The following is a 20,325-nucleotide window of genomic DNA, read 5'->3' on the forward strand; positions in this document are numbered from 1 at the left end:
TGAGCATCGTTGCAACGCCACAGCCTACCTGAGTATTGTTGCTGACCATGTCCATCCCTTTATGACCACAATGTACCCAACATCTGATGGCTACTTTCAGCAGGATAATGCGCCATGTCATAAAGCTCGAATCATCTCAGATTGGTTTCTTGAACATGACAATGAGTTTACTGTACTCAAATGGCCTCCTCAGTCACCAGATCTCAATCCAATAGAGCATCTTTGGGATGTGGTGGAACGGGAGATTCGCATCAGGGATGTGCAGCCGACAAATCTGCGCCAACTGTGTGATGCCATCATGTCAATATGGTCCAAAATCTCTGAGGAATGCTTCCAGCACCTTGTTGAATCTCTGCCACGAAGAATTGAGGCAGTTCTGAAGGCAAAAGGGGGTCCAACCCCTTACTAGCATGGTGTACCTAATAAAGTGGCCAGTGAGTGTATATATATATATATATATATATATATATATATATATATATCAAAAAAAGGGCAGCACTACCAAAATTAAATAGTTGGTGCAAAACCTATTCAGCAGTGTCCCAACAGCCAAATTAACAAAAGTAAAAAAAATAGGCAGCACTCAAATTAAATGTGAAAAAAAAGTGGATACTTTACTGATCCTCAAGTGGCAACGTTTCAACGGTGACCCGTCTTTATCAAGCAATGTGCTCATAGTCAGTACAAACTTAAATAGTAGTAACACATGTGTATACAATTTCAATAATTAATCTGTTTTACATATTCAAAATGGCCATTGCCATAGTAACATTTACAGGTGCTCCATACAACATATGTGCATATGTCCGAAGATCTAGATTACAAAGTGCAACAGTGCATATACAGTGCTTTAAAAAGACTCAGCTTGTCAATAAAAACGATCATGACACAACTTATGAAGGTACTAAGGCTTATATAGTTAAAGAAATGGTATACTTTACTCATATCCATGCAGCTCTCTGTCACTGCTGGCAATTAGCTGTGGTCAGTGTTGTTTGTCGCTGCCCAGCTCCAACATGTGATTCATCACTGCAAGGCCGATCAATGCAGGATGCCTGAGCATGCTCACTAAACATACTGTTCAGAACTGCCATTTTTTTACTTTTGTTAATTTGGCTGTTGGGACACTGCTGAATAGGTTTTGCACCAACTATTTAATTTTGGTAGTGCTGCCCTTTTTTTGATTTATTTATTGTCTTATGGGTTGTGCACACGTTGTTTCAAAATTTTTTTGCAAAAAAAATTTTTGAAAAAAACTTTTTTTAAAAAAATGTAAAAAAAAAATAAAAAAAAATAAATATTTTTTAAAAAAAAATTATTTTTTTTGATTTTGGAGTGGATAATGGAGAATATAAGAGATCCTTTTTCATTTACATACACAGAGGAAGATGGAGACAGGATTGTTGGAGCCATAGGAGGTGATGGGGTTTTTTTGAATACCCCCTCGATTTTGGATCTCAAAAGAGAATATGAGAATGACATGAAAAAAATTGTCACTCAACAATTACATTTAACAACCTTGGGCGAATATTATAAAGTACGTATGATCCCAAGAGGCCTGAGGTCAAACATTAGACCTAATCTCATGATGAATACTGTTCCTTTTTGTACACGGTTTACTCAAATCTCTAACAAATATGCAATGGACACTATGCTATTGTACATGGAGTTTTTACAGGATGAGATCAAACTTTTACAAGAAAAAGTGGATGATGTATGTGCAAAAATCAAAAGTAAAATCAAAGAGGAGGAGTGGAAGGCGTTTTTTGCTGTAATCAAGGGGAGAATTGATAAAATGCGTATAGAACTAGAGGATAATAAACGAAAAAAGTGGATCCGTGACTCTGAAGATTATAAAACAGGAAACATTTATAATTGGCAAAAGGACAATCTAAGATGGAGAAGAAGAGGTCACTGGATTAATAGGACTTATAAAAGACAGTTGATGGGTATAAAAAACGTAACTAATCATAAGTTTATTTCTAGCAGAATTAGATCATCCTCCTCAAGGAAAAGGTCAAAAAGGAGAAGAGGAAGGCTACAATGGAAAAGAGAAAAAAGAGAAAAGAGGCGGAAAACAGAAGAATTACAACCAATCACCGAAACCAGTGACACGATCCAACCACCAGAACTAGTGATTAATTTATCCAAAAAGGTATTGACTGATTCACAACTGTCACTTTTGAATAAGGGTCCCTCTTTTTGTATGAATACACATGTCGATTGGTTTGACTGTAAAGTTGATTTGAATAGGTTTTTTAGAACAGTAAAGTTAAATGAATGGTTTCATAATAAGAGTAAAAATATGATAAGTCAGGAGGCTGAATTATGTATAGCAAAATTGGGTTTGAAAAAGAAAAGTCTATTTGTACCTCCAAATAGCTCTGCAGCAATAGAAACATTTGTTGAAGCAGTTACACGAGATATTGAATCACTGCGGTCAAAAGGAATGGAGTGTTTTACTAAACCAAATTTGAGAACAGAGGAGGTTAAAGCAATGAATGAATTAATCCATGATGAAACAATTATTATAAAAAGGGCAGATAAGGGCGGAGCCCTGGTGATCATGGATAAAGTAAATTATGTGGCTGAAATAATGAGACAGATAGGTGATCAAGATGTATACAGGAAATTATCTCAAGATCCTAAGTTCCAGATTATCAGGAATATTGGGAATATTGTGAAACCTGCTTTAGAGCAAGAATTGATTGACAAAGAGACATTTGATTTTCTGTTACATATTACTCCAACGACACCTATACTTTATATTCTACCGAAAGTGCACAAGTCCATGCGAGACCATCCAGGGCGCCCCATTGTGGCAGGGACTGATTCAGTGCTCAGTCACGTTGGAGTGTACCTGGATAAGATCTTGAATCCATTAGCACAAAGGGCCACTTCTTATGTTAAAGACACCACTGATTTTCTTTTGAAGGTCAAGGAGTTAAAAGTGGGAGAAAGTGATTGGCTAGTATCATTTGATGTAACATCTCTGTATACATCTATTGTTCATAAAGAAGGTTTGGAGGTGGTAAAAGAAGCCTTGTCCAGAACCAATTTTACTAATCAAGCCATAGTGATGATCATGTCCCTCTTGGAATTGGTATTAACAAAAAATTATTTTATGTTCGGTGATGAATATTATGAACAAATAAGGGGTACAGCTATGGGGGCAAATATGGCCCCCTCATATGCAAACCTCATGATGGCCGCTCTGGAACAGAAGTTCGTCTATGTGTCGCCCCATTTCCCCAAAGTAGGGGGATGGTGGCGATACATTGACGATATTTTTCTGACTTGGACTGGATCACGTGAAGAGCTTCAAGAGTTTGACTTTTTGAACTCTATTAATGAAACCATAAAATTTACAATGGAATGCTCCAGAGTAGAGTTGAACTTTTTGGATGTGTTGATAAGGAAGGATGGAGAGAAGTTGGATACTGACCTTTTTTGCAAGAAGACTGATCGAAACAACCTCCTCCATTATTCTAGTCATCACCCACAAAAAATGCTGGATGCAATTCCATATAGTCAATATCTACGTGCTAAGAGAATAGTTAGCAAAGATGAAAAACTAACAGAGACAGTCGACAATATGAGTAAAAAATTCATACAGAGGGGTTACCCCAAAAGTATATTGGCTAAACAAAAAAGGAGACTGGATGAGGTGGAAAGGAGAGATTTGTTTGAGGAAAAAAAACGGGATAATATGAGTAGAATTCCTTTTGTAAGTAATTTCTGTGAAGAAAGTCCACAAATATCTAAAATTATAATGAACCATTGGCCGATTTTGAATAAGGGGTGTCCACAAATAGAGGAATTTAAAAAAAACCCAATTCTTGCATATAGAAAGAGTAGAAGTCTGGGTGACAGATTGATTAAAGCAGACATTGGGTCATTAAAGCAAACTAAGCAGTTGACTCTAACAAATACTCAGCGGAAGGGTTGTTTTCCCTGTTTATCTTGTGTAAACTGCCCATTAACCCCTTCACTACCAAGGGTGGTTTGCACATTAACTACCGGGCCAATTTTTACAATTCTGACCACTGTACCTTTATGAGGTCATAACTCTGGAACGCTTCCATGGATCCCAGTGATTCTGACATTGTTTTCTCGTGACATATTGTACTTCATGTTAGTGGTAAAATTGCATTCAAATAACTTGCGTTTATTTGTGAAAAAAACGGAAATTTGGCGAAAATTTTGAAAATTTCGCAATTTTCCAACTTTGAATTTTTATGCCCTTAAATCACAGAGATACGGCACACAAAAAACTTAATACATAACATTTCCCACATGCTTACTTTACATCAGCACAATTTTGGAACCAAAATTTTTTTTTGTTAGGAAGTTATAAGGGTTAAAAATTGACCAGCGATTTCTCATTTTTGCAACACCATTTTATTTTTAGGGACCACTTCACATTTGAAGCCACTTTGAGGGGTCTATATGATAGAAAATACCCAAAAGTGACATCATTCTAAAAACTGCACCCCTTAAGATGCTTAAAACCACATTCAAGAAGTTTATTAACCCTTTAGGTGCGTCACAGGAATTTTTTGAATATTAAAAAAAAAATGAACATTTAACTTTTTTTCACAAAAAAAATACTTCAGGTTCAATTTTCTTTATTTTACCAAGGGTAACAGGAGAAATTGGACTGCAAAAGTTATTGTGCAATTTGTCCTGAGTACGCTGATACCTGATATGTGGGGGGGAACCACTGTTTCGGCGCATGGCAGACCTCAGTAGGGAAGGAGCGCCGTTTGACTTTTTCAATGCAAAATTGGCTGGAATTCAGATCGGACGCCATGTCGCGTTTGGAGAGCCCCTGATGTACCTAAACAGTGGAAACCCCCCAAGTGACCCCATTTTGGAAACTAGACCCCCCAAGGAACTTATCTAGATATGTGGTGAGAACTTTGAACCCACAAGGGCTTCACAGAAGTTTATAACGTACAGCGGTACAATTAAAAAATCATATTTTTTCCACAAAAATGATCTTTTCACCCCCAATTTTTATTTTTCCAAGGGTAATAGGACCCTAAAAGTTATTGTGCAATTTGTCCTGAGTACGCTGATACCCCATATGTGGGTGTAAATGACTATTTGGGCGCATAGCAGAGCTCGGAAGGGAAGCAGCGCCATTTGACGTTTTTGGCTAGATTTGAGATCGGACACCATGTCGCGATTGGAAAACCCCTGATGTACCAAAACAGTGGAAACCCCCCACAAATGACACCATTTTGGAATCTAGACCCCCCAAGGAACTTATCTAGATGTGTGGTGAGAACTTTGAACCCCCAAGGGCTTCACAGAAGTTTATAACGTACAGCAGTACAATTAAAAAATCATATTTTTTCCACAAAAATGATCTTTTCACCCTCAATTCTTATTTTTCCAAAAGTAACAGGACCCTAAAAGATATTGTGCAATTTATCCTGAGTACGCTGATACCCCACATGTGGGGGTAAACCACTATTTGGGCGCATGGCAGAGCTCGGAAGGGAAGCAGCGCCATTTGACGTTTTTGGCTGGAATTGAGATCGGACACCATGTCGCGTTAGGAGAGCCCCTGATGTACCAAAACAGTAGAAACCCCCCACAAATGACACCATTTTGGAAACTAGACCCCCCAAGGAACTTATCTAGATGTGTGGTGAGCACTTTGAACCCCCCAGTGCTTCACTGAAGTTTATAACGTCCGGGCGTGAAAATAAAAAAATCGTATTTTTTCCACAAACATCATCTTTTAGTCCCCATTTTTTTATTTTCCCAAGGGTAACAGGAGAAATTGGACCCCAAAAGTTGTTGTCCAATTTGTTCTGAGTACGCTGACACCCCATATGTGGGAGATAACTACTGTATGAGGACACGTCGGGGCTCGGAAGGGAAGTAGTGACGTTTTGGAATGCAGACTTTGATGGAATGGTCTGTGGGTGTCATGTTGCCTTTGGAGAGCCCCTAATGTACCTAAACAGTGGAAACCCCCCACAAATGATCCAATTTTGGAAACTAGACCCCCTGAGGAACTTATCTAGATGTGTGGTGAGCACTTTGAACCCCCAAGGGCTTCACAGAAGTTTATAATGCCCAGGCATGAAAATAAAAAAATCGTATTTTTTCCACAAACATGATCAATTAGTCCCCAATTTTTTTATTTTCCCAAGGGTAACAGGAGAAATTGGACCCCAAAAGTTGTTGTCCAATTTGTCCTGAGTACGCTGATACCTCATATGTGGGAGAAAACTACTGTATGGGCACACGTCGGGGCTCGGAAGGGAAGTAGTGACGTTTTGGAATGCAGACTTTGATGGATTGGTCTGCGGGTGTCATGTGCGTTTGGAGAGCCCCTGATGTACCTAAACTATTGAAATTCCCCACAAGTGACCCCATTTTGGAAACTAGACCCCCCACGGAGCTTATCTAGATGTGTGGAGAGCACTTTGAACCCCCAAGTGCTTCACAGAAGTTTATAACGCCTGGGCGTGAAAATAAAAAAAACATTTTTTTCCGCAAAATTATATTTTTGCCCCCAATTTTTTATTTTCCTAAGGGTAACAGGAGAAATTGGACCCCAAAAGTTGTTTTGTAATTTGTCCTGAGTAGGCTGATACCCTACATGTGGGGGTAAAACACTGTTTGGGCGCATGGCAGAGCTTGGAAGGGAAGGAGCACCATTTGACTTTTTCAACGCAGAATTGGCTGGAATTGAGATCAGACGCCATGTTGCCTTTGGAGAGCACCTGATGTGCCCAAACAGTGGAAACCCCCCAATTATAACTCCAACCCTAACCTCAACACACCCCTAACCCTAATCTGAGCCCTAGCCCTAACCCTAGCCCTAACCCTAACCCTAGCCCTAACACTAGCCCTAACCCTAGCCCTAACCCTAGCCCTAGCCCTAACCCTACCCTAACCCTAACCCTAGCGGGAAAATGGAAATAAATACATTTTCTTTTAGTTTTATTATTTTTCCCTAACTAAGGGGGTGATAACGGGGGGTTTGATTTACGATTTATGGCGGTTTTTATGTTTGGTGGCTGTCGCACGCTAAAAGACGCTTTTTATTGTAAAAATAGTTTTTGCATCACCACATATTGAGAGCTATAATTTTTCCGTATTTTGACCCACCGAGTCATGTGAGGTCTTATTTTTTGCGGGACGAGTTGACGTTTTTATTGGTACCATTTTCGGGCACGTGACATTTTTTGATCGCTTTTTATTTCGATTTTTGGGACCCAGAATGAACAAAAACCAGCGTTTCATGAATTTCTTTTGGGGGGGTGCGTTTACACAGTTCCGCGTGCGGTAAAATTGATAAAGTGGTTTTATTCTTCGGGTCAGTAAGGTTACAGCAATACCTCATTTAGGTCGTTTTTTTATGTTTTGTCGGTTTTTTGCAATGAAAACAATTTTATATAAAAAATAATTATTTTTGTTTCGCTTTATTCTGCGAGCTATAACTTTTTTATTTTTTTGCGGATGATGCTGTATGGCGGCTCGTTTTTTGTGGGACATGATGGCGTTTTCAGTGGTACCATGGATATTTATATGCGTCTTTTTGATCGCGCGTTATTGCACTTTTTGTTCGGTGGTATGATAATAAATCATTATTTTTTGCTTTGTTTTTTATTTTTATTTTTTAAGGGGTTTGCTAAAGGGGTTAACTAATGGGACAGTTTTATAGGGCAGGTCATTACAGACGCGGCGATACCAAATATGTGTACTTTTATTGTTTTTGGGTTTTTTTATTTTGAAAAAATGGATTTATTGGGGAATATTTTTTTTTTTTTTTACTAATTTATTTAGCGATTTTTTTTTAATTATTTTTAACACTTTTTTTTTTTTTTTTACTTTATTACCTTGTCCCAGGTGGGACATCACTGTCCTGTGACAGATCGCTGATCTGTCACATCACAGATCACTGTGACAGATCAGCAATCTGTCACAGGCACTGCTGCAGACTTCCTCATGCCTGCGCTTTGCAGGCACTGAGGAAGCCAGCTTCCTCAGGCCCCTGAAGGCCCCCGTCGCCATCCTGGATTCGGGGGCCTGGAGGAAAGGAGCCCCCCGCAGCAGCGCTGCACATTGCGCTGCCGTGGGGGGCTCAGGGAAGCATGGAGGGAGCCCCCTCCCTGCCGATGCTTCCCTTTAACCCCCGGTACACCGCGATCGCGTTTGATCGCGGTGTGCAAGGGGTTAACGTGTCGGGGGCGGTCCGTGACCGCCCCTGACACATTGTGCCGGGTGTCAGCTATGATAATTAGCTGACACTCGGCCGCGATCAGCGGCGCTCACCACGTGGGCGCCGCTGATCGCGATGATGTAATATTCCGTCCATGGTAATTAGGTCCATGGTCACATGGACGGAATATTACGTCAATTGTAGGTAAGGGGTTAATGCTTAAAGGCTCCACATTCCAAAATCCTCGTACAGGACATACATTAAACATCAGACATTTTTTAACGTGCAACACAGATTATGTAATATACATGTTACAATGTCCATGTCCACTTTATTATATTGGAGAAACAACATGTGATCTGAAGACACGGTTAAATCAGCATAGGTGCGACATATGGAAAAAACGCAAAGATCTGCCTGTCCCTAAGCACTTTAATGAACAAGGACATACAGAGAAAGATCTGAGATTTAGAATGATAGATTATGTACTGGTACATAGACGAGGAGGGAACCGTACGGAAGTTTTAAAAAAATTGGAAATGAGATGGATATACGAATTGGGGACATTAAAACCGGCAGGATTAAACGTTGATTTTAAGGTATATATGTATTGAGAAACTTACCTTTTTTGGTTATAACTTTCCATGTAACCTGACTTCTGTGTGATGTATGTGCTATTGATATTTTACTATATATGGATATGTTTATAATTATATCCTTTTTATTTTTTTTCCAGTTCTATGATGCTGTGAAGATAGTGACTACAAGATTATGAAGGGCACTTCATAAAAGGCGTTATGTAAAAATATATATTTTTTCATTTTTCTATAGAATGAGTTTCATGGCCATTTCACTGCAGTGTACTAATGGCTGGTATGTGTGTAATAGAGTGAATGGGAACTGCATAGAGAGTGACATCTGGTGTGAAAGGGTATTCAGGATTGGGTAATGCTGTAAAGAGAGACTATGTGAGGTCGTTATCTCTTGTAAAAACAGCAACACAACCATATTGTCACCTTGGTGGGTGCCTCTAGGGTTTGTGACCATTCCAGTTGTAAATCCGCAACACCAGGCACTAATACATGTATCTACATGGAATCAGCAAAAGGGCTGTGGCGCCCTGAAGGAAAATGGCAGTTCTGAACAGTATGTTTAGTGAGCATGCTCAGGCATCCTGCATTGATCGGCCTTGCAGTGATGAATCACATGTTGGAGCTGGGCAGCGACAAACAACACTGACCACAGCTAATTGCCAGCAGTGACAGAGAGCTGCATGGATATGAGTAAAGTATACCATTTCTTTAACTATATAAGCCTTAGTACCTTCATAAGTTGTGTCATGATCGTTTTTATTGACAAGCTGAGTCTTTTTAAAGCACTGTATATGCACTGTTGCACTTTGTAATCTAGATCTTCGGACATATGCACATATGTTGTATGGAGCACCTGTAAATGTTACTATGGCAATGGCCATTTTGAATATGTAAAACAGATTAATTATTGAAATTGTATACACATGTGTTACTACTATTTAAGTTTGTACTGACTATGAGCACATTGCTTGATAAAGACGGGTCACCGTTGAAACGTTGCCACTTGAGGATCAGTAAAGTATCCACTTTTTTTTCACATTTAATTTGAGTGCTGCCTATTTTTTTTACTTTTATATATATATATAGATATATATATATATATATATATATATATATACACAGTGCCTTGCGAAAGTATTCGGCTCCATGGAACTTTTCAACCTTTTCCCACATATCATGCTTCAAACATAAAGATACCAAATGTAAATTTTTGGTGAAGAATCAACAACAAGTGGAACATAATTGTGAAGTTCAACGAAATTTATTGGTTATTTTAAATTTTTGTGGAAATGCAAAAACTGAAAAGTGGGATGTGCAATATTATACTTAATACTTTGTTGCGCAACCTTTAGCTGCGATTATAGCTGCAAGTCGCTTGGGGTATGTCTCTATCAGCTTTGTACATCGAGAGACTGAATTTCTTGCCCATTCTTCCTTGGCAAACAGCTTGAGCTTCGTGAGGTTTGATGGAGATCGTTTGTGAACAGCAGTTTTCAGCTCTTTCCACAGATTCTCGATTGGATTCAGGTCTGGACTTTGACTTGGCCATTCTAACACCTGGATATGTTTATTTGTGAACCATTTCATTGTAGATTTTGCTTTATGTTAGGGATCATTGTCTTGTTGGAAGACAAATCTCCGTCCCACTCTCAGGTCTTTTGCAGACTCCACCAGGTTTTCTTCAAGAATGGTCCTGTATTTGGCTCTATCCATCTTCCCATCAATTTTAACCATCTTCCCCATTCCTGCTGAAGAAAAGCAGGCCCAAACCATGATGCTGCCACCACCATGTTTGACAGTGGGGATGGTGTGTTCAGGGTGATGAGCTGTGTTGCCTTTACGCCAATCATATTGTTTGGCATTGTTGCCAAAAAGTTCAATTTTGGTTTCATCTGACCAGAGCACCTTCATCCACATGTTTGGTGTATCTCCCAGGTGGTGTCAGGAACACCGCACTGCACTTGCAAACTGAGCCAGTGTGCGTGTCCTGAGTACAAAAACAGTGCCCAAAGATACCTGTGGAGCGGGGCAGCAGCGGGGACAATGCGTGCTTCAGACTAACAGGACCTGAATCATGTGACTGCTGGGGGTGTGGCCTAAGCTCCACAGAGCTAGAAGCTGAGGAAAACTCCTAGAAAGGTAACTACGGGACAAGTTACCAAGGGGCGTAGACAGGGCCGTAAACCAGATCAAGCCGGGGTCAAAGCACGAGATAGCACAACAGTACCAAAGGGTTAGACAGAGCGGATAGTCAGGACGTAGCACTAGATCAGAAAACCAGAATGGGCAATAGATGGTACAATAGGGGCAAACGGTAACAGAGTAATGATAGCCAAGCCAGGAGGTCAGAACCGGAGAAGACAATAGTACCAAAACGTGAGACAGAGAGCAGAGTGAGGGGACAGACCGGGTGTTAGGGTCGGCGGAACGCACCAGATATAAATAATAGGAGGCGCATTCGCCGCCCGGGGTCCACCGTGCGGTAGGTGACAAGACCGCTGCTGGACAATGGCAGATACGCTAGGAGTGCGATACAGCGCTCGGGTTAACGTCACCCGAGAGCCTGAGGGCGGACTCTGTTGAGTCACAGAGATGCCTGAATACACAATAGACGTGAAGGCTGAACCTGTTAGCTGCACAGGTCAGCCGACGTGTGGCGTCGCAGCCGCGAACACCAAAAGCTGCTGCTACTGCAGCGCGGCCGTAACTGAAGCCGCTAAGCGACGGTGTCGGAGGAGCCGGGCGCCGACGGACGCTAGTGTAGGTGAGGAAGGCTCAGTGGCGTGTAGCTTGCCACAATCTGGAGCTGACTAACCCAGCATACTGTCACCATTCGTAATATCCAAGGGAAGGGGTTTCATAATAAGTCAGTCACCAGTCCATGCATCCATCACCATACACACACAGCATAATATGCTACACTAGCGCATGGCCGAGCCGCCATGCGGGCTTTTTATAGCCATGCGCTTCCGGGACCTTCCAGTACCATAGGAAGGACCAATCAGATCCGACATAGGACCTGCACATGTGACCCCTGCTCTCCACTGAGAGGACAAGTTGCGGACATGCCCAGTAGCACGGCACGAGGACTTAGCCTCAGGAGCAGTTCCCTGCAAAGCAGGTTGCGCTATCATTGCTGCACCAGAGGTGGCAGCAACATCCAGGCTCACAGAACGAGTCTGCGGGGAATGCCTGGTTCGCCGAGATTGCTGAGCAGGAGTCCGAGCGGTCAGAGGAGAATGGGAGACCGCAGGATGTCTGGCTCTGGATTCCCGCTGTGCAGTACCAGGAATCCGACGCCTAACATTATCCCCCCTCCTAGGGCCCCCCCCCCCCCCCTGAGCCTCACTGTGCTCAAAGGCCGCGATCAGGAGCGGTGCATGAATGTTTTCCTCCGGCTCCCAGGTCCGAGCCTCGGGCCCATGACCCTTCCAGTCCACCAAATAAAATTTCTTGCCACGGACAAACCTGCGCCCCGCGATGGCGTTAACCTCAAACTTATCAGACGATAAGTCTGATGACCCGGCAGATGACTCAGAAAACCGGACCATGTGAACTGGTTTGAGGAGGGACACATGGAACACGTCCGAAATGGCCAAATGTGGAGGAAGAGCCAGGCGGTAGACCACCGAGCTAAGTCGCTCGAGGACCTTGAATGGTCCAATGTATCGCGGTGCGAACTTGGGAGACTCGACCCGCAGTTTAATGTTTCGGGTGGAGAGCCATACCATGTCGCCATGGGAGAAGCTTGGCGCGGGCCGCCGATGCGTGTCGGCGGACGCCCTCATCCTTTCTTTAGATGCCCGAATAGCATCCTGAGTGCGATCCCAAATGTCCCGGGCCTCCACTGCCCAGTCTGCCACCCTGGAGTCAGTGGAGGACACTGGCATCGGGACAGGGACACGTGGATGTTGACCATAGTTTAGAAGGAAGGGCGTCTGACCAGTGGAATCGGCCACCGCATTGTTTAGGGCAAATTCAGCCCAAGGTAGCAAGGATGCCCAGTCATCCTGCCTGGCAGAGACAAAATGCCGTAAATAGGTGACCAAGGTCTGATTGGCTCTCTCGACCAAGCCATTCGTCTCGGGATGGTAAGCGGAGGATAAATTTAGCTCGATGCTGAGTAAACTGCAGAGCTCTCTCCAAAAACGAGACGCAAACTGGGGACCGCGGTCACTCACAATTTTATCCAGCATGCCATGCAAACGGAATACGTGTTTAATGAACAAGGTGGCCAAACCTCGAGCGGAAGGCAGGCGTGCAAGTGGCACCAGATGCACCATTTTGGAAAAATGGTCGGTGACCACCCAGATGACCGTACTGCCACCAGACTTGGGCAGGCCAACTATGAAGTCCATGCCAACCATCTCCCAAGGTCTATCCGCCACTGGCAGGGGAAACAACAGCCCCGCCGGCCTCTGTCTAGAGGGTCTGTTCCGAGCACACGAAACACACGCTTGCACGTACTCCTTGACATCCCGAGCCATATGTGGCCACCAATATGACCTTGCCAGGAGTTCGGCGGTCCGTTTTTTACCGAAATGGCCACCCACTCTGGAGGCATATGCCCAGGCAAGAACCTCCGGCCGTAGCTGAGGAGGCACCAAGGTCTTGCCCGGTGGTACCGCCTCGAGGGCAACTGGAGCCACGGTCGTAAAACTCTCCGGCGGGAGAATTAACCGAGGCTCCGCTTCTCCTTCTTCCGCTGAGACCACTGAACGTGAGAGAGCATCCGCACGGACGTTCTTCTCTCCAGAGAGGTAGTGGAGAGTAAAGCGGAATCGTGAGAAGAAGAGCGACCACCTGGCCTGACGGGAATTCAGGCGTTGGGCCGTCTGTAGATAGACCAGGTTTTTATGGTCCGTGTATACGAGAAAGGGAAACCGGGCTCCCTCCAGGAGATGTCTCCACTCAGAGAAGGCCAACTTCATGGCTAGCAGCTCCCTGTCGCCGATGGAGTAATTTTTCTCCGCTGGTGAGAAGGTCTTGGAATAGAAGAAGCAGGGGTGCTTCCGACCTTGAGCATCCTTTTGATAAAGGACTGCTCCTGCACCGACGGAAGAAGCGTCTACCTCAAGGATAAACGGCTTATCCACATCGGGACAATGTAATATGGGAGCGCCAGCAAAATGTGATTTTACAGCCGAGAAGGCCTTGGAGACATGTTCTGACCAAGCATTGGGGTTAGCTCCTTTCTTGGTGAGAGCAACTAAAGGACCCACCAGTGTGGAAAAGTGTGGAATGAACTGGCGGTAGTAATTTACGAACCCCAAAAAGCGCTGCACCGCTTTGAGGGAATAGGGTTCCTGCCAGTCCATTACCGCCTGTAGTTTGGCCGGATCCATGGCCAGCCACTGGGCCGAGATGATATAGCCCAGGAACGGCAAGGACTCCTGCTCAAACTGGCACTTCTCCAGCTTGGCAAATAACGAGTTCGCCCGCAGACGGTCAAAGACCCTGCAGACGTCTCTCCGGTGGGTGGTCAAATCTGGCGAAAAGATGAGTATGTCATCCAGATAGACCACCACCGAGGTAGAGAGCATGTCGCGGAAGACGTCGTTGACAAAATCTTGGAAGACAGCTGGCGCATTACAAAGACCAAAGGGCATAACCAGGTATTCGTAATGGCCATCCCTGGTATTAAAAGCTGTCTTCCATTTGTCTCCCTCGCGAATGCGGATCAGGTTGTATGCACCCCGCAGATCTAATTTAGTAAAGATCCGGGCCCCCCGCAACCTGTCAAATAACTCCGAGATCAACGGTAGGGGGTATTTGTTTTTAACCGTGATGGCATTGAGACCTCGGTAGTCGATGCAGGGGCGTAGCTCTCCGTTCTTCTTCTGTAGGAAGAAGAACCCGGCACCAGCTGGTGACACAGATTTTCTGATGAAACCCCTAGCCAGGTTCTCCCGGATATACTGGGACATAGCCTCCGTCTCAGGGAGTGATAAAGGGTAAACACAGCCTCGGGGAGGCTCTGTGCCTGGCAGGAGATCAATCGGGCAATCATAGGAACGGTGCGGCGGGAGCGTCTCCGCAGACTTCTTAGAGAAGACGTCCGCGTACTGGTGGTAGGGTTTGGGGAGCGCGGAGAGATCCGCAGGCACTTCTGTGGAAGCCACCTGAACGCTGCCCCTCAGGCACCTTCCCTCACAGTCCTTGCCCCAGCCCAGTATCCTCCCCGAAGCCCAGTCAATATGAGGGGAGTGGCAACGAAGCCAGGGAACTCCGAGGAGCACCTGATCGATGCCATTGGGCATAATTAGCAGGGACAGAGTCTCCTGGTGTGAGGGTGTAATAGAGAGTCCGAGTGGGACTGTCTGATGGGTCACCTGAGATGGTAACGGTGCCCCATTTACCACCCTGACGGTCAAAGGTTGGGAGAGTAACACCAGAGGGATAGCGTGTCTCTGGGCAAAAGTCGAGGACATAAAGTTCCCCTCGGCCCCGGAATCCAGGGTGACCTCTGCCTCCCAGGAGGAGGACCCACTATCTAATGTACCCCAGAACACCGGTTTGGGTGAAAAGGGTCCCACCTTGGACTGACCACCACCTACGGCTACTGAACGTGGTCGTCTTATCGGCCGCTGAGGGCATGTGCCAGCCGAGTGGCCGAACTGTCGGCACTGATAACAGCGCACAGAGCTCCGCATCGGATGCGACTTAGTGCCGGTGCGAGACACCTCCATAGGCTCAGAGGCAGGGAGCTCCTGTGCTGGATATATCAGCGGCTCAGTAAAGGTGGGAGCCAAATTAACCCTGCGTCTGGATTGCGCTCTTTCCAACCCGCGCTCCGTGAAGCGGAGGTCAATGCGGGTGGAAACGGCGATCAACTCCTCCAGACTGGTGGGAATTTCCCTAGTAGCTAGAGCATCTTTTACGTGCTCAGCCAGGCCTCTCCAAAACACCGGGACCAACACTTTGTCCGGCCACTCTAACCCGGAAGCCAGTGTCCGAAACTGGACAGCATGATGGCTAACCGAAAGTGACCCTTGTGTTAAGGATAAGAGTTGGAGAGCCGTATCGTGTGTGACCCGTGGTCCCAAGAAGACTTGCTTCAGAGCCGCGAGGAACTGAGCAGCCCCCTGTACCACGGGATCATCACGTTCCCACAATGGCGTGGCCCACTGTAGTGCCCGGCCAGACAACAGAGAGACAATAAATCCCACCTTAGCCCGCTCCATAGGAAACCGTGCAGCCAGCAACTCCAGCTGAATGGAGCACTGACTAACGAATCCCCTACAGGAGGCACTATCACCCGAAAACTTATCGGGGAGTGGGAGGCGAGACATTGTCGGCAGGGGCAAAAGTGTGGGCGCACGTGAGACAGCCTCAGCGACTGTCTGAGCAGCAGCCAGCGCAACATTCGCAGCTGAGTTGGTGCTCTCAATAGCCGCCAACCTGCTCTCCAGCTGCCGAATGTAGCGCTGCAGCTGCTGCACGTCTGCCATTGCCAGCCAGACCCTGGCGCTAGTGTAATGTTAGGGTCGGCGGAACGCACCAGATATAAATAATAGGAGGCGCGTTCGCCGCCCGGGGTCCACCGTGCGGTAGGTGACAAGACCGCTGCTGGACAATGGCAGATATGCTAGGAGTGCGATACAGCGCTCGGGTTAACGTCACCCGAGAGCCTGAGGGCGGACTCTGTTGAGTCACAGAGACGCCTGAATACACAATAGACGTGAAGGCTGAACCTGTTAGCTGCACAGGTCAGCCGACGTGTGGCGTCGCAGCCGCGAACACCAAAAGCTGCTGTTACTGCAGCGCGGCCGTAACTGAAGCCGCTAAGCGACGGTGCCGGAGGAGCCGGGCGCCGACGGACGCTAGTGTAGGTGAGGAAGGCTCAGTGGCGTGTAGCTTGCCACAATCTGGAGCTGACTAACCCAGCATACTGTCACCATTCGTAATATCCAAGGGAAGGGGTTTCATAATAAGTCAGTCACCAGTCCATGCATCCATCACCATACACACACAGCATAATATGCTACACTAGCGCATGGCCGAGCCGCCATGCGGGCTTTTTATAGCCATGCGCTTCCGGGACCTTCCAGTACCATAGGAAGGACCAATCAGATCCGACATAGGACCTGCACATGTGACCCCTGCTCTCCACTGAGAGGACAAGTTGTGGACATGCCCAGTAGCACGGCACGAGGACTTAGCCTCAGGAGCAGTTCCCTGCAAAGCAGGTTGCGCTATCATTGCTGCACCAGAGGTGGCAGCAACATCCAGGCTCACAGAACGAGTCTGCGGGGAATGCCTGGTTCGCCGAGATTGCTGAGCAGGAATCCGAGCGGTCAGAGGAGAATGGGAGACCGCAGGATGTCTGCCTCTGGATTCCCGCTGTGCAGTGCCAGGAATCCGACGCCTAACACCGGGTCATACACGGGAATCAAACAAGCAATGCAGTATACAAGCACACCAGGGGTCAGACACACAGCCAGAATAACAGTATAGCTGACAGGGAATCCTAGTCTGGAGTGAGTATAAATACCCCTCCCAGAACCAAAGGGAGGCCAGCAAAATTAACCCTGAGAAAACAGGACATTAACCATGACAGGTGGCTTGTTGCAAACTTTAAATTACACTTTTTATGGATATCTTTGAGAAATGGCTTTCTTCCTGCCACTCTTCCATAAAGGCCAGATTTGTGTAGTGTACGACTGATTGTTGTCCTATGGACAGACTATCCCACCTCAGGTGTAGATCTCTGCAGTTCATCCAGAGTGATCATGGTCCTCTTGGCTGCATCTCTGATCAGTCTTCTCCTTGTTTGAGATGAAAGTTTTGAGGGACAGCCAGGTCTTGGTAGATTTGCAGTGGTATGATACTCCTTCCATTTTAATATGATCGCTTGCACAGTGCTCCTTGGGATATTTAAAATTTTGGAATTCATTTTGTATCCAAATTCGTCTTTAACTTCTCCACAACAGTATCACGGACCTGCCTGTTGTGTTCCTTGGTCTTCATAATGCTATCTGTGCTTCAAACAGAACCCTGAGACTATCACAGAGCAGGTGCATTTATACTGAGACTTGATTACACACAGGTGGATTATGTTTATCATCATTAGTCATTTAGGACAACATTGGATCATTCAGAGATCCACAATGAACTTCTGGAGTGAGTTTGCTGCACTTTTCAGTTTTTGCATTTCCACAAAAATGTAAAATAACCAATACATTTCGTTCAACTTCACAATTGTGTCCCACTTGTTGTTGATTCTTCACCAAAAATTTACATTTAGTATCTTTATGTTTGAAGCATGATATGTGGGAAAAAGTTGAAAAGTTCCAGGGAGCTGAATACTTTCGCAAGGCACTGTATATACTGTATATACACTGTTCAAAAAAATAAAGGCACACTCAGGCACACTCAAATAACACATCCTAGATCTGAATGAATGAAATATTCTCATTGAATACTTTGTTCTGTACAAAGTTGAATGTGCTGACAACAAAATCACACAAAAATCATCAATGGAAATCAAATTTATTAACCAATGGAGGCCTGGATTTGAAGTCACACACAAAATTAAAGTGGAATTTAATGTCCTTAAAACAAGTCAAAATGAGGCTCAGTATTGTGTGTGGCCTCCACGTGCCTGTATGACCTCCCTACTGTACATCGCCTGGGCATGCTCCTGATGAGGTGGTGGAAGGTCTCCTGAGGGATCTCCTCTCAGACCTGGACTAAAGCATCCGCCAACTCCTGAACAGTCTGTGGTGCAACGTGACGATGGTGGATTGAGCGAGACATGATGTCCCAGATGTGCTCAATCGGATTCAGGTCTGGGGATTCAATGCCTTCATCTTGCAGGAACTGCTGACACACTCCAGCCACATGAGGTCTGGCATTGTCATGCATTAGGAGGAACCCAGGGCCAACCGCACCATTACTAACCCACTGCCAGACCAGTCATGCTGAAGGATGTTGCAGGCAGCAAATTGCTTTCCACGGCATCTCCAGACTCTGTCACGTCTGTCACATGTGCTCAGTGTGAACCTGCTTTCATCTGTGAAGAGCACTGGGCACCAGTGGTGAATTTGCCAATCCTGGTGTTCTGTGGCAAATGCCAAGCATCCTGCACAGTGTTGGGCTGTGAGCAAAACTCCCATCTGTGGACATCGGTCACTCAGACCGTCCTCATGGAGTCAGTTTCTAACCATTTGTCCAGACACATGCACATTTGTGGCCCGCTGGAGGTCATTTTGCAGGGCTCTGGCAGTGCTCCTCCTTTTCCTCCTTCACAAAGGCACAGGTAGCGGTCCTGCTGCTGGTTGTTGCCCTCCTATGGCCCTCTCCACATCTCCTGGTGTACTGTCCTGTCTCCTGGTAGCGCCTCAGGCCTCTGGATACTACGCTGACAAACACAGCAAACCTTCTTGCAACAGTTCACATTGATGTGCCATCCTGGATGAGCTGCACTACTTGAGCCACTTGTGTGGGTTGTAGAGTCCGTCTCATGCTACCACGAGTGTGAAAGCACAACCAACATTCAAAAGTGTCCAAAACATCAGCCAGAAAGCATTGGTACTGAGATGTGGTCTGTGGTCCCCACCTGCAGAACCGCTCCTTAATTGAGTGTGTCTTGATAATTGCCAATAATTTCCATCTGTTGTCTATTCCATTTGCACAACAGCATGGGAAATGGATAGTCAATCAGTGTTGCTACCTAAGTGGACAGTTTGATTTCACCGAAGTTTGATTCACTTGGAGTTATATTCTGTTGTTTAAGTGTTCCCTTTATTTTTTTGTGCAGTGTGTCATATATATATATTTATATATATATATATATATATATATACACATCAAGAAGGTTTGTATGGACAACTAGTGATTCAATTGGAAATAAAGTGATATATCAGTTGACATAATTGTTTGCTAAATGCATACAAGTAAAAAAAATCACTTAAGTTAATGACAAAATGAAAGTTAAGAAAATCCCCGCAAAAAAAGCCCCATACATAACAATAATTATGATAACAATTAGGTAGTAAATAATAGGTGCAAATGGGGGAATGTATGCAGGAAGCAAAGAAACAAAAATAGGAATGATTAGCTCACCCACCACGTGCCTGACACACGTTTCGCCACAGCTTCATCAGCTCTAAATATATTGTGTGATATTTGTTTCTAAAGAAAATTATTGACTAAAATTGGTCTTTTATAGAGATGAGCGACTTTGCCTTTTTTAGGGTCGAGTCGGGTTTCATGAAACCAGACTTTCTCAAAAGTCGAGTCGAACGAAATCGGCTGACTATCGTGAAAAGTCGGAGGTCCGACTGAAACACGAAACCCAATGAAAGTCAATGGGGAAGCAAAGTCGGCAGGGAGTGGGGGACAGGAAACACACCTACAGTGTCCATTTCAATGCCAATGACATCAATTCTTATTACTTAGCCTTGTCAACCTTAATTTACTTTATAATAAATAGTTGCGCATTGAAAACTGGGGGTTATTTGGCTAATGTTGTGGGGGGGTAGGGCTTGCTCCAGGTTTTTGTGTGCCCCAGGCGAAAGAGTGTCAGTGGGCCCCTTTAAC

General features: G+C 45.0%; 1 long non-coding RNA gene across 1 annotated transcript in view; it reads left to right on the forward strand.

Moving 5' to 3' along the window:
• The first annotated feature begins 9,269 nt into the window (after nucleotides 1–9,269).
• The window catches only part of LOC141084916 (uncharacterized), a 31,740-nt gene continuing 20,684 nt past the window's right edge, over nucleotides 9,270–20,325 (forward strand). Inside the window, exon 1 of the long non-coding RNA XR_012231168.1 lies at nucleotides 9,270–9,471. This is a non-coding gene — a long non-coding RNA (uncharacterized lncRNA). The remainder of the gene's footprint in view (nucleotides 9,472–20,325) is intronic.

This window comes from Dendrobates tinctorius, unplaced genomic scaffold (genome assembly GCF_039654945.1).
Source record: "Dendrobates tinctorius isolate UK_male_01 unplaced genomic scaffold, ASM3965494v1 ptg000028l, whole genome shotgun sequence".
Lineage (NCBI taxonomy): Eukaryota > Metazoa > Chordata > Amphibia > Anura > Dendrobatidae > Dendrobates > Dendrobates tinctorius.